Consider the following 13922-nt stretch of genomic DNA (forward strand, 5'->3'; position numbering starts at 1 on the left):
CTGCTGTTAGACTTTTTTAAATATTGAGGTTAGAAAGGAAACTATGAAAAAGTTTAACCGAAACCACATAAGTAAAAAAAGCAATTTTTCATTAAAATTCTTGTAATAGTATTCGCGATATAATCGTATGATGGATTTTTAACATACACTTTATATATTTTATTATTTCATAAAAAGCCTATGACACCCCTTAAATGTATTTAGCTTGAGACCTATGTAAACATTTTACGGTTTCAACTTTTATTCAAGAAAATTGTATATTTTATGATCTTTTATTGTTAGTATCCTTGTTAAAAAAATTATCTTCCAAATATATATGGTGTTTTTGTTTTTTTAAGCGCCATGGAAAAGAGCAAAAGAATTGCCTTGTATAAACTAATTTAATTCATTATCTATTAAGACTCTATCAAAAGCCAATTTTTTTACTGGAAAAATATATATTTAGATTAGGGGAAACCCCAGGTAAACTTAAATGCTTCCTGGTACAATAAATATGGTTATAAACAAGTAAAGACTAGTTCTAAGTTCGAGTGTAAGCGAACATTTTTACTCTCCCAAGAATCAAAGCCAAGGAAACACCTTTAGCTGTTGGAAAAAATGGTTATATTTAAAAATATTGCGAAAGAATTCAACATTAATATTTGGGCGAAAGAATGAAAAGATTACAGTCATATTTGGTATCTTAATAACGTGTAATATATTATAGGTCGTATACTCATTTAGTCGCATTACTATATTTTGCTTCATTTCCCTGATATTGGTATTGATTGGTGATATAAACTCAACCAATCCAAAGCGGTTAAATTTAATATATTTTGGGTATATGAGGAAAAAATCAACCAGTAAACCGAAAATTATTTTATAAAGGGGATAAGGGGTTTAAACCGGGAACTAGACAGATTTAATTATTTATTCAGCGTAAAACTATAGTATGTTTATGAAGACATTTATATATCAATTATATTGATCATAATAAACGGTTTAAAGTCGGCTAGAAAGTTAGCAAGCATTATGTCGCATAAATTTGGCACATATGATTGCAGAACACGATGCTCTTCGACTTTCAGTAAGGTACTTCACAGACTGACCAATATTTTCGGTAAAAAGTGAGCCATAGGCATTGGGGTTCACATATTGGGATATCTGGGAACTTGAAAAGTTATGGTTAGATTTCGACTTTTTATGCAAAATTTTATTTCGATAACATGACTGGCTTTCAATATGTGTACTGTAAAGTGAAAGAATCATATGAAATTTAAAATTGTGATGATGTGAGGTAGGTTTCTGAGATATGCTTATTAAACCTACTACAGGGCGGAGCCACGTCCATTTTTGAAAAATTTTCAGCTCACGGATGTCACTTCCTACTGCGATATCTTGTATGAAATGATAATTGAAAAGCTTGCGAAATTTTTATTTACCAATCTCCTACCAGAGTAATATTATTTATTAGCAAAACGTGTGAGCAATAAAACGCTCACGTAACTAATATTACTAATGTTATTTGCAACCTACGGAGTTGCATTAAAATTATAAAATAGGCAAATGTGACTAGATGTGTATGGACCAAATACGCGTAACTTATTAGACATTCTGTCGTAATAAAGAGTGAATTTTATAGCACAGAAATCTATAAAATGTCCGCTTATGGAATGTATGGTTGATGTTGGAATCGTTTTCAAATACAACGAATATGCAGATGTGTTCGCATTGAAAGCCATTTCTAAATAAATAAATTGTAATATAATATATAGGAAATATTTCCGTGTGACTCCCACCGCATAAAATATCATTACTTTACTTAACTTTTTATCACACTGGTTATAATATATTTATATATATATATTGTAATTTACTATATGTGGTAAGATGATTCCCATTTAAGTGATCAAAAACCATAACTATATATTAAATAATGTCAGTATTCTTTTAACGATATATAGTGAAACTATAATGGCTTTATTTATTGAAGAGGGATTGAAGGATAAACAAATTGAAGCCTAAATACCAACTGCTGTTGTTATGCGCAAAATCTCAAGTGAAATATTTTATTGAACTTTCTCATAAGTAGGCATTTTTAATGCTTTCTTTCAGTCTACCCAATTTTTGAGCAGATCCTTGCCCCTTTTCTTTCTTGGGTAGGCAACACTTTGAATTTATGGACTAATATATTTAGTTGTAAACATAATTGAACTTACTAAAAAATAATCGATTTTAAAAGGATTTTGATTATTATATTGTATGAATATATATTTAAATGGACTTAATGATTTTGAAACTGATTTTATGACAAAATAGAAAAAATACATATGCAAAAAATTACAAAAAAAGTTCATCACTTTTCTTTCCTTAAATTTAATTACAATACAATATTTTCAAGAATTAAAATTTATCCAATTTCTAGAAAAGAAAACTAGTCAACTAATTAAGTTGCACCAAAATTCATGAAAGGAAAAAATTTGTATAAGATAAAAAAACAAAAACTCAAAAGCTTGGTTATTTAAATTTTTCAAATAAATGTATTGATGTTTTGTTCAAAAGATTGCGATTTAAAAGTTGTAGATCTTTTCATTACCTACAACTTTGACATATAACTTTTTTCTATAGGACTATAGATTTGCTGGAAATCGAGTTAAACCGTTATTAGCTTTTAAACATTCAACCACGCCGATCTCCTTCCTCTTCCAGACCACAGATCGCCCGTAAATAATTTTTCCTTTAGTTTTTATTATTTTATCTTTTGTTTCAACCTACTATGAATTTCTTTTACTTTTTACCATTTTCAAAGGCACTGCTCTACAAATAGCTTAAAAAATTCGTTATGTTGACATAAAGGTCCATTTTTTGCGTATGCTAGTTTGTGGAACAACATGTAGAGTATTTTCCATTTTTAATGCTATAAAAATATTCGAAAAATTTTCTAAGCTTAGTACTTAATACTTTTCTCCATATATTTGTTAAAGTAAATAAGTCTCCGTGGTTAAATTTTAACTGTTTAAAAAACGGAGAAATATAAAATTTAGTTTGTTTGCTTTTATACTGTTTTTGTTATTTGGAGAATACGTGTTTTCAACGTAAGTTATTTTCTAACACGAATATTATAAAGTCTCTTCAACTTCTTCTTCAACCTCCAATATAATTTCAATACAAAACAATTTTCAATGGCGTTAAAGGCTGAAAATTTTAAACTTTAGCTAGTTACTGTGTCTCTTTAAACACAGACTAATATTACCAAAGTAAGCGTTTGAAATACCCTGTAAATATCATCATCAACTTAATATAATATATTTATTATAAAGCTGTATAGTAACTGTAAAAGAATTATCTAAAAGAGTTTAGGCAACACTATATTTTGTTTTTAGAACTTTTATATATAAATATTTTTTTTCTTATAAATATCTGAATTTTCAAAAATTTTGTGCTAAATAAATAAAGACGTGTTTAACAACTAAAATTGCTTATGAGTTTTGCAAAATATTTTCGAAATTCTTTTTTTCAACACAAAAAAAATTTTAAATTTATATAGTAAGTAGATATATATATATATATTTTTGATTCTTGTTGCATTGAATTTTCAAGCATCAGCTGGGATTGCTTTAAATTTATATATTTGCGTTGTTTTGCAGGCTGGTGAGCAATAAGAGGATTGGAAAAGTATGCAAAAATATTCAAGTTTGTTTGCCTTAATAAAATTGAAGTTGCTTTACCTAATGCCTTTTAGTGTTGGAAAGTGTTGCGTAGCGAAAATTTTGTTGCGTTGAAATGGGTGTTGGATCACATGAGCAGCATTTTAGAATATTTTTGAAAATTTTTAGTTTTATTTGCTGAAATTTTTATTTTGAAAATATTTTTTGCACAAACACTACACTTGATTTAGTTTTTGTTGTTGTTTTAAACAATACGAGTATACACTTATAGCAGCACAATTTTTTATGTAAAATAATTTTTGATTTTCAACACTTCGCGCTTGCACTACCGTTTTGTTAAAAAACTATGCGGCCGCCAACTTTACGCACAATAACGGCGAAAAACAACGGAAAAGGCTGGCAACTCGAAGCACAAACTTTGTTTGGCTGAACTTTAAAAAGTTGGCTGCAAAGTTTTCCAAGTATACCAAGTGCAAGACACACGTCGACGCGGTCGAAACTTTTCCCAAACTCGCCGAACGACCGAACGGAAAGTTTTTCGCGCCGCAACGCAAAATTACGCGCTCCGCTTTTCGCTTTTTAATAAATTTTTTTCCGTTGTTTGAGACGTTTATCATTGAACCAGTTAGCTGCTGATCAATTATATGAGCGTACGGTTTTTACTGCCTACTTCCGGTTTGAATGCCTACGCACAGGCACACACATAACAATGCACAGCTGCCTGGCTGCGTAATTTTTGAAAATTTTTAACACACGCGACGTTGAGGTCACCAAAGTTTTTATGATAATATCATCGACTAGTTTGTGTTTGTGTTTGTTATTGTTTTCTTGTCTTCGACTTAAGTTTTTTATAACTTGATACTTTATTATTTTTATTTGCTAACGGTACTTTCTTTTTTAGCGAACTCCGCAGACTGTCTAGCGTTATTCATAAAGACACTGGCTTTGTAATAAATTTTTTGATGGCAAAACTTTGCATTTACCGTTAGTGTGGGTACAATACGCGACGCACACGACCGACTGAAGAATGCGTTTTGGGCGAAAGTCAATTGTAGCGCCTGCCGAATACGCCAGTTAGTGTTGCACGCTGCTGGGCAGTCCGAAATGCACACGCACATACATACAAACTAATACACCAACTCAAATGCACGCATATATATGCACATATGTATATATTTATATCTATATATATGTATATGTATAGGAATGTCCACTTGTGTGTCTTATTTTTTATTGCAGTTTGCAGCTTTCAACTTTCAGCTCACAATTTCAATTTCAGTTCAGAGTTTAGAAAATTTCACCGCGAAGGAAACTCCAAAAGCGCGCGCGTCTCTACCTGTTCTAAGTTCGCAGCTAACTGGCATCAAACTACCCGAGCAGAGTTTTCCAAAGTTGTCGAACTTTGCGAACGCAATGAAAATTGCAGCCAAAATTTGCTGTTGTTGTTGGAATGTCGCGCACACAGCGCACCGTTAACGTCCTTTCGTCCACATTCGTCGTACATTTCCCCAGTCGGCTTTGCGTGTTGTGACTTGACTTCGTCGTTTGTTTTTGTTGCTACCCCAATAGCATTCGTTCGTGCGTTGTTTGTGCTCTGCTAGCATACTAACATGCTGTGTTGTTGTTGTTATTATTGTATGCTTGATAGTCGTTTTTGTTGGCGTTGTGTCGTTCGTGCGCCCTCTTCGTTTCGTCAGTATTGGCATGCCATGCTCGTTTGTTGTTTGCCTCAGCCCTTTGCTGGTTTGGTGGTGATTGCTCGCCGCAGCTGTGCTGAGTTGAGTGGGGTAATTGCCTAGAAGTATGCTACACATTACAGTAAACAGCGTGGCATTGTCAGCTGTGCTTTATTGGCGTAGCTGTCTCTCTTTAGCACATTGTCTGTATCGGGTTGTAAGGAATTGATGCACATTTGTTGGCGAAATGTAAACAAAAGATTTCACATGAAGCACAGTTTTCGGAGTGGAGTGGTAGTCGTAGTGACACTTTTCGGAGTTGTATCCGTTACGATAAGAGGTACTATATTTCGATTTTGTACTTTATTATTAGTTAAGCCTCTTTATATCAACCAGTTGAATAGTTTAGTGTAGAAAATATAATATATGGTCTTTATATCGGTAAAATTTGTTGTGAATGGAATTGTAAATATAAGGGAAGTTTTGCCTAAGCCATGACTGCCTCTGTAGAAAAAGATTCCAACAGACCTATGCCATTTTTCGGGAACTCTAATAAAGTTTGAGGGATAAAGTAGGAGTTGGCACTTAAGGCAATGTGGAGGTCGCGTAAACTAAATCAATGTACAGTGTAGTCGTACTTCAGATTATTTTGAAAATAATGCAGTGTCATTACTCAGATTACAGCTGACCTAATTAAATTGGTATTGAATGTCGAAAGGTGAACAATATTTTTAAAGAAAATATTGTCTATAAGGAAGAACTTTTGAGACGGTAGTGAGTAGAATGGATAGAAAAAAATACTTATTAATCACCCAAACTTCGGAAGCGAAAGAGTTTCATCAGGCATTAAACGCCATTAATGACATCTCTTAACTTTGTCTTCGTTTCCTTTCCAGATAATGAGAACCTAGTCCAGAGTGGACGTTGTAGTAGAATAAATTATCCAGATAAATCCCTCCATATATTTTGTTCACTGAAGCCTACTTATCTAACACCCCTTTTCCTCTTTTCCTATAGTCCGACCTTGTCAAATCAGCTCCTTTCCTGTGCATACAATTAGATGACTTCGATGACAATTAACTTAACTTTTATCAAAACAGCTTTGTAGACTACCATTACTGCTACAACAACAACACCTTAAGTCCAGCGCAAGCTGCTAGAAAATCGAGCCCATAATACGATTTAACTAACTAAAAGCTTTGTCAATCGTTGCTATTCTCCAGCACAATTAAGCATTTCGGGGTTTTCATACACTTATAACTAAGGTGGGTGGTAAATACTGAAAATGGGTAGCTTATAGATCAAAACATACAAACGAAAGTCTTAAACGTTATGTTTCTTTGAAATTTAGGTACATAAGGTCAAAGGCTCTATCATTTGTAACATTTTCGTATAAGGTAGGTTGCATATTCGGATGTAAGCTGGATTGCCTCCTAAATGACCTGCGGCTTTCACGGGCTGTGAAAACGCCTAACGACCATTGACCTCGGATTCGACTCGGACCAGGTTGCATATTCGGATGTAAGCTGGATTGCCTCCTAAATGACCTGCGGCTTTCACGGGCTGTGAAAACGCCTAATGACCATTGACCTCGGATTCGACTCGGACTTTGATTTCAAGTCTGATGCTTTTGGATTTGGTTGAACCCTGAGCTGGTGGTCAAGGTATTGAGTCATCTGAATATGTGGGAGTAATATTCTGCAGTATTGGCTGATGGGTTAATGCCGAGATTGCATCCGTCCCATAAAACCCTGGTAGGCCTCGGAGTACGTTCCTATACTGTCATCATTAAGTTGATGTAGTAGGTGTCGGTTGAGAAGCCTTCCTATTTGAATTTATAGTCCCATAAGGGCGTGTGTCAACCCTCGCCTTGGCCACTTAACAGAAAAAATCTTCGGACCATTAAAGGCGACTACCTTCCGGGGGTAGATTTCACTGAACGCTTTGTGCCATTCAAACACTTGTGTTCGTGACAAAGTAGTCACTACAAAATAGTTCTGCAACTTTCTCAATGATAGCGTTTTTCCATGGTAAAAATCGCCAGACAAACTGTCCACATCGTAAACAAATAGCCGCCATACTAATTGATATATTTATGTGTACCAGTCTGGTTCCGATTTGATAGATCAGAGGGTATAAGTATTTAACCTAAAACCAAATGAGAACATTTTAAAGTTATTAATGAAGGCAAGAAAATTCGCTCTAGTTTTGAAAGTATTTCAAAACATATTTCGCTGCTATTTAACAGCAGGAAATTTTTAGATACATTTTCATTAAATTTAAAAAATAACAGCTAGTGCTAGGATTGGGTTGCAAACAACATTTAAAATAAATAACATTTGGAATATTTTTTCTTCAGCTTCTCCTAACTATCAGCTGATGAAACTGTGACTAGCGCAACACCATTCTAAACGAAATCAATTCCGAATTACCCCAGCATTTAGTAGAACACATTCACAACAACACACACAGGAGCCGCTAAACCAAAGAAGAAAATATGGAACACGTGTTGGCTCTCGCTTACTAAATAACTTCACACTTATACAAACTGGGGAAGGTATTACCCCAGTTTTCACGCAGTTCGTTTAACTGTTATACAAAGCATTGCGCCCAAAGACTGCCGCCTTTCGGTTTACCCTACACGACAACCCCAACGGAGGAAAGTAATGTGAATTAGTGCGGCAGGATTTCAGTGTTGATTTCCTGCTTTTTGTGTTTCTTTTGGTTTTTGTGTTTTTCGTGATCCTGACAGCACTATCCCAGCGTTAAGCCGAAATGCACTGCCGCACTCGCGCTTATCCTTCATTCAACTGTAAATTCCCAGCAGCTCTGCGACATATTTCTAATTTTTCGGCTTTTTCGATTTGCAGTTTCTTCATTTTCATTTATTTTTGCTCGTTTTTGGTTTTTCATTTTCTAAAATTTCACCAGCGTTCACTTCGCTTCCGCGTTTTGAAATTTTCCGTTGTGCGTGGTACGCGAAGGGGGGGCGGGGGCTTGCAGTTACGCTGCTCTGTTCATATTTGTGTGGATGTGTGTGTGTGTGTGTACAGATTAGTTGGCTCGCTGCTGGCTGTTGCTTCATCATTTGTTGTTGCCTAGTCTTTTATCGTTGTTGTTGTGTGTGCGTTCTATGCAGCGCATCCGTTATTTTGGCTTTTGATTTTTAGTTTTTGCCACTCGTCGCTGGTCGACGGTCGTCGTTCTGTTAGTTTCGCCAAGCAAAGCCGAAAGAGATTTTGAGTTTTTGAAGCGCTCAAGCAAAATACAAGCTTTCTAAAGACTACGCTTCTGTGCGTCCGTGCTCGGTTGCGGATTAATAGTGTGTTTTTGTTGTTTTTGTTGGTCACTGCAATTGACATGTGAGCCGAGTGTTATCTGCATTCACCTGTTTGGACGGCTCTCAAGCGGCGCTATGCCCTCTTTTCTGCGAGTGCCACACTCACGGCAGCTTAACGTGTTGTTGTTGTTAATGTTTTTTCTAGAATTGTTAAATTTAGAATTTTTTTGGGGCGCACAGCATTTTGCACTGATTGCAAGTAAAATTTTTAGTTATTTGCTCAGAAGCTGCTTGAGTGCATTTGTATTTGCTCATCGTTGCAGTTTGCCGAGCCGCCGTTTTGTTGCAAGTGTTTTTGCCTGGAGAATTCCGAGTCAATTTGTGTTTGTCCACGTGGAGTAAAGTAATGTGGAATTTCAATGTTTAAACCACTATAAAAAAAACAATAAATAATTGATTAAAAGCTGATAAGTTGAGAATTTGAAGTGTTTTGAATGCATTTTTTTTGGAATTAGTTAGACAAATGTGGCTTATTGGTGCTTTTCGAATTAATCATATTGTTTAAAAAGGAACTTGTGCCATTTATCTTAAGGACCGTTATTATAAGAAAAGTTTACTTATTTAGCGAAAATCAACTTCGGATCCAATATGTAGTATTTCTGAACCTCCTCCACTGTCTGCACTCTGCTTCCACAGTCACCAGCGGCAAATTAAGCTATTCAGAAGATAGACAAAAGAAGTTATGTTAGAAATTGTTGACCGAGAAGGACCATCGTATAATGAGCGTATGTTTGATACCTTCTACTGAAGGTATATCATGTAAATATTTTGAAAAGTTAACGGTGTTTTTGTTATTAGATATGTGGTAAATAAATAGGTAAAACTCATAAAATTTAATATTATGACCAAGAATTTAGCTTTATTATAAATAAGGGTTTGCCTATATATTTTAAAAATTATTTGAAAAAGTTATCGCTTTTTGCCCCAAAGCGTCAATCGTGTCGGACTTATCTGCGTAGACAAGCGACTTTACATAACCCCACAAATAGTCCAGACGTGCTAAATCGCACGATCTTGGAGGCGCACGCCGCGGGAGAATGCGCTCTCCAAAAGGTCCCTTCAACGAATTGATTGTTTCGTTGACTGTAATTCTTGTTGGAACCAAAGTTCTATAGCGTTCGCATTTGATTGTAACTTTATGGCGAGGTTCATTATTGAAAAAACGTGGACCGATTTCCTCTCTTAAACCATAAAGTGGACGCTCCAATTATTGCACGCGATAGCGGATGAACTCATTCGGGTATTCTTCGATACTCTGCTCCACAGCAGCAATAGCTGGGGATGCGCATTATTCACTCAAGTAAACGTGGTGCGAAACGATCCATGCTGGGTGATTATGTCGACCGAATATTGGACCCAGCCCGTGATGCGTCGCACGAACCGAACCGAATTGGTAATAAATTTGAACGATTTGCAAACGTTGTTCAGGAGGAAGTTTATTTATTATGAAATGGCAAACAACTGCAAAATCAAATAACAGCTGTCAAAAAAACCAACTCCGAAAAAGGTATTGCCTTACTGAAAACTACATGTTAAAAAAAACAGCTGTTGGAAGCCGTCGCCATAATGAAAATTCGGGTTACTTATTCTATGGTATAACCTATTAAATAGGTAGTTCGTTCGATGTTTTCTAATCGTGAAAAAATACGTTGTTGCCAGTGTTGAAGTGCTTAAAATGAGTAAAAACAGAAAAACAGATATTAATAGGTATTTGTTTTAGGTAGTCATAGTAAAAAGTTGGTTAAAATAATAGCTTGGTCATATTCGCTTTCGCTGTGGTAACCCGATCGCAGGAGATACAGATTAGAAAAACAATTACCAACAATTTACATCCAACGAAAAACATTATGTTAGTTTTTTCTAGCCACGTTGTTTGATATAAACCACCTTCAAGTAGAATTAAGGTTACTTATAAGGAAAAATATATCTATTATGAAGATTTTTATCTTAATTTTTATCGGTAATTCTGTATGGCAGCTATATGCTGGTTTGATCTAAAATATTGTATTTAAAGGTTATAGCATCGTCCTGGAAAATAATTCATGTCAAATTTAGTCAAGATATTTCGTCACATAAAAAAGTTTTGCATATGAGTATAAGGACTTGATTTGGACTGATCGACATTATGACAGCCATATGCTATAGTGGCCCAATCCAATTTGTTAGGAGATTGTACCGTTGCCTTGAAAAAAAATCTGTGCGAAAGTTTTTCATACAATGACATGATTTTTATCGATCAGTATGTATGACAGCTATATCTTATAGTTTTCCGATATCGGTGGTTCCGACAAATGAGTAGCTTCTTGAAGAGAAAAGGACGTTGGCAAGGTTTTTGATCAATATCTCGTAAACTAAGGGACTGGTGTACATATACATAGACAGTCGGACATAAATTGCCGAGCCTGGGGCCTGTTTTGAAAAATACCAATTGTACTGCAATCAGTGCATCGCCTTCCATCACTCATTTATAACGAATAATGAAAAAAAGAGTTTGCTAAAAAAAGTGTGTTTTTCTTCAAAATGAGATGAATGTGTCAGACTCTCTGCATAGCACAAAGTACAGCAAGAAGAAGCTCTTATTTACATATTGTACCGCTCACTGCAAATAAGCGTGGACTGAAATGCTAAAAATTGTACAAATGTCAGCTTCTCAAACGCTGTGAAATAATTAAAATAATTAAAATCCATTCCAAACAACTCGAGTCACACAAAGTAAGCAAATCTCAGAATTGAAAAGTCGTCACTGCCAAGAAGGAGTCCACACGAGAACACATCACCATGCACAGAAAGGAGTATATATGTGTGTGCGCGCAAGTGTTTGAGCAAATGAAACCAAATTTAATGAATGCATGAATGTGTGTCACACTCACTCACACACATGTCTTTAAGTGGAGTGGAAGTGAGGAAAGTACTCGTACGAACGAAAATTTTAACCACAACAGCCGCAGGATGTACTCGCACTCGTACTCAACAGCAGTGCTTGGATTGGTGTGAGTGACGTCAAAATGAAGACGAATGATGAATTGGCGATTGTGTGTGTGTGTGTGCTTGTGTGTATGTGACAACCGGAAGTTGTTGTTACTATTTAGTAGTATGAGTTCGCCTTGAAAGGAAATGAAGTTTTTTGAGGGAAAATAAAAATGCAAAAGAATTTCTTGTATTTCTTAAAATTACCACAGCAATAATGATGCCACAAGTATACAAAACATATATATGTATATATTATATATGTAACATATGTACTATAATTGCATGTATGTATTTACAGCCGTATAGAAAAATATATAGTCGATGCTAATCAAGTGTGACAATGTCAGACCTGACTCTACTTATATTTATTATGAATCGCTTAAAAATATTAAAATTTTGTACGCACATTAAATGGAAATTTTCTTCATACCCTAATGTGTTGAAATTATTATTATAGAATTTAATTTAAAACTTATAAAAAAATTTAAACAGATGGCAGGTCTACAAAAAAGTCTTTTTCTATATAAATTTTTTCTTGGAAACTATTACAGTTTTATGTAATTTAAAAATTTTAAATAAAAACAGGTGGCAACCTTTACACGAATTCAATTAGTTGCAGCGAATAAAAAGTCAAATAAACTAAAAAAATGTTTTATTTTAATATATTTTTATTCAATAGATGCAGTAAGCTTTTTTATAGATAGATCGAAGTTAAGAGGGAAAGTATGAGGTGGAGTCTTCTGTCGGGAACTTTCCCTCAATTTGGTCAACAACCAGCACGTGAGCGACTGCGCTTCTTTTGGCCCAAAGTGAATCGTTAGAGGCCCTCAGAAACTACTGGCTCTTAGCAAAGTCAATCTCACCGCAGTTGTAAGTGTTTCGCTTGGATACTGGATTGTCTAACAGGTTCACACGCGGTGCGGCTATTTTTATGGAACGCTCTTTGCCAAATCTGTATGGAGGAAAACGAGGTGGAATCAAGTTATCACTCCTCCTCTCGGCTTTTGCCAGCCTGTGATTAACACTTTTGTCGAACCTTGCGAAGTTGTTGGGACTGATATTAACGGCCTTAAAAAATTTGTGGTAAGCTCAAAACGCTTCGTCGATCTATGAGGATCTGATGATCCACTTTTAGGAGTTTATGGGTAATACAAAGAATGAATATTTGTCCAAGTAAAATTCATCGATTTAGGATCAAACCTAAGACTAGGTGAGAACCTAACTTAGTTCAAGAGAGAGAGAGAGTCATAGAATTGACATTTTGAATATTGTAAACATGTAAATGGTCAATAATATGGCACCTTTATCTTTTAATATTTTAAAATTAGTTATTGAGTAGAGGTTGTGTAATACTTTATAATTTTAGATTCATAAATTTCATACATTGAGGCTAAATACTAAATATAAAGAGCCGGTGCAATATATTTTAGATCAATGACAAGTCTGTAATGAGCCTAAAAAAGCCTGGCATTTATATTGAGAAATTTGGTAATTGAAGCAGCCACAACATAAGAAATAGGATAACTGAAATTATAATTCTCTGTGCTGGATGTAAAGCCAATCTAATTGTCTTCGTCTTTCTAAAAAAATAGTTTCTCTAGCAAATTAAACCAAGTCCTAAGTCTTTCCGAAGCAAAGAAAGTTACCGAGTGTAAATATCAAGTGTTAATAAAGCATTCCTTAAGTTTGTGAATCACAAACTGTTACAACAATCATTCATCGTTAATCGAACGCGTTAAAATTGGTAAATTTTAGAAAAATTATTACTGAAGGCAATTAAAGGTTCCAGCTGAAGTAAACTAGCAGGACTGAGAATGCCACGCTTTCTTGATTGCTTATTTTAATATTATAGGTGCTTGGGTAAGTACTCCAATTGATAGGCACAATCTTTTCAGAGGGAGAATATAACAATAGTTGCTTGAAGACTTGTTGTACTTACTCCCAGAACCCGTGAGGTAGAAACAGTAAGCTTCAAATTTGAGAAAGGAAGTAATCTATACAAATATATACAAATAAATTTACTTAAATAATATACGTATATACCGTTAGTACTGGAATATAGCTCACAACCGAAGAAAACCACTTGATCTGAGATGAAAAACCAAAACACCGAACTTGAGTTGCTAAAATTTAATGGGTTCGATAGCTGCGAGCTAAGAACGTCACAACAGTGCAGCAAATGTTGAGAACCACGAAGCAACCAGCGTTGTGAGGTGCAGTGAGGGCAGGGTAAACATTTGGGATAAATGGAAAATTCATGCCAAATGAAAAGCTCCGCAGGAAAAGTCA

At 34.9% G+C, this 13922-nt stretch overlaps 1 protein-coding gene and 1 long non-coding RNA gene across 12 annotated transcripts in view; one reads left to right on the top strand and one right to left on the bottom strand.

Annotated features, from left to right (window-relative positions):
• The window catches only part of LOC106616069 (myelin transcription factor 1), a 210764-nt gene that overhangs the window by 34152 nt on the left and 162690 nt on the right, over positions 1 to 13922 (bottom strand). Inside the window, exon 1 of one of the 11 annotated variants that reach the window (XM_070109914.1) lies at positions 3708 to 4433. The exons of the other annotated variants lie outside the window; for them this stretch is intronic. The gene's annotated coding sequence lies outside the window, so the exon portion shown is untranslated. Of the gene's footprint in view, positions 1 to 3707; positions 4434 to 13922 lie in introns of those variants that run through there. 11 annotated transcript variants of the gene reach the window in all.
• LOC118681437 (uncharacterized) lies at positions 8436 to 9082 on the top strand. The gene is made up of 2 exons (XR_004977161.2): positions 8436 to 8862; positions 8927 to 9082. It is a non-coding gene; the product is annotated as an uncharacterized lncRNA (long non-coding RNA).

This window comes from Bactrocera oleae, chromosome 5 (genome assembly GCF_042242935.1).
Source record: "Bactrocera oleae isolate idBacOlea1 chromosome 5, idBacOlea1, whole genome shotgun sequence".
Taxonomy (NCBI): domain Eukaryota; kingdom Metazoa; phylum Arthropoda; class Insecta; order Diptera; family Tephritidae; genus Bactrocera; species Bactrocera oleae.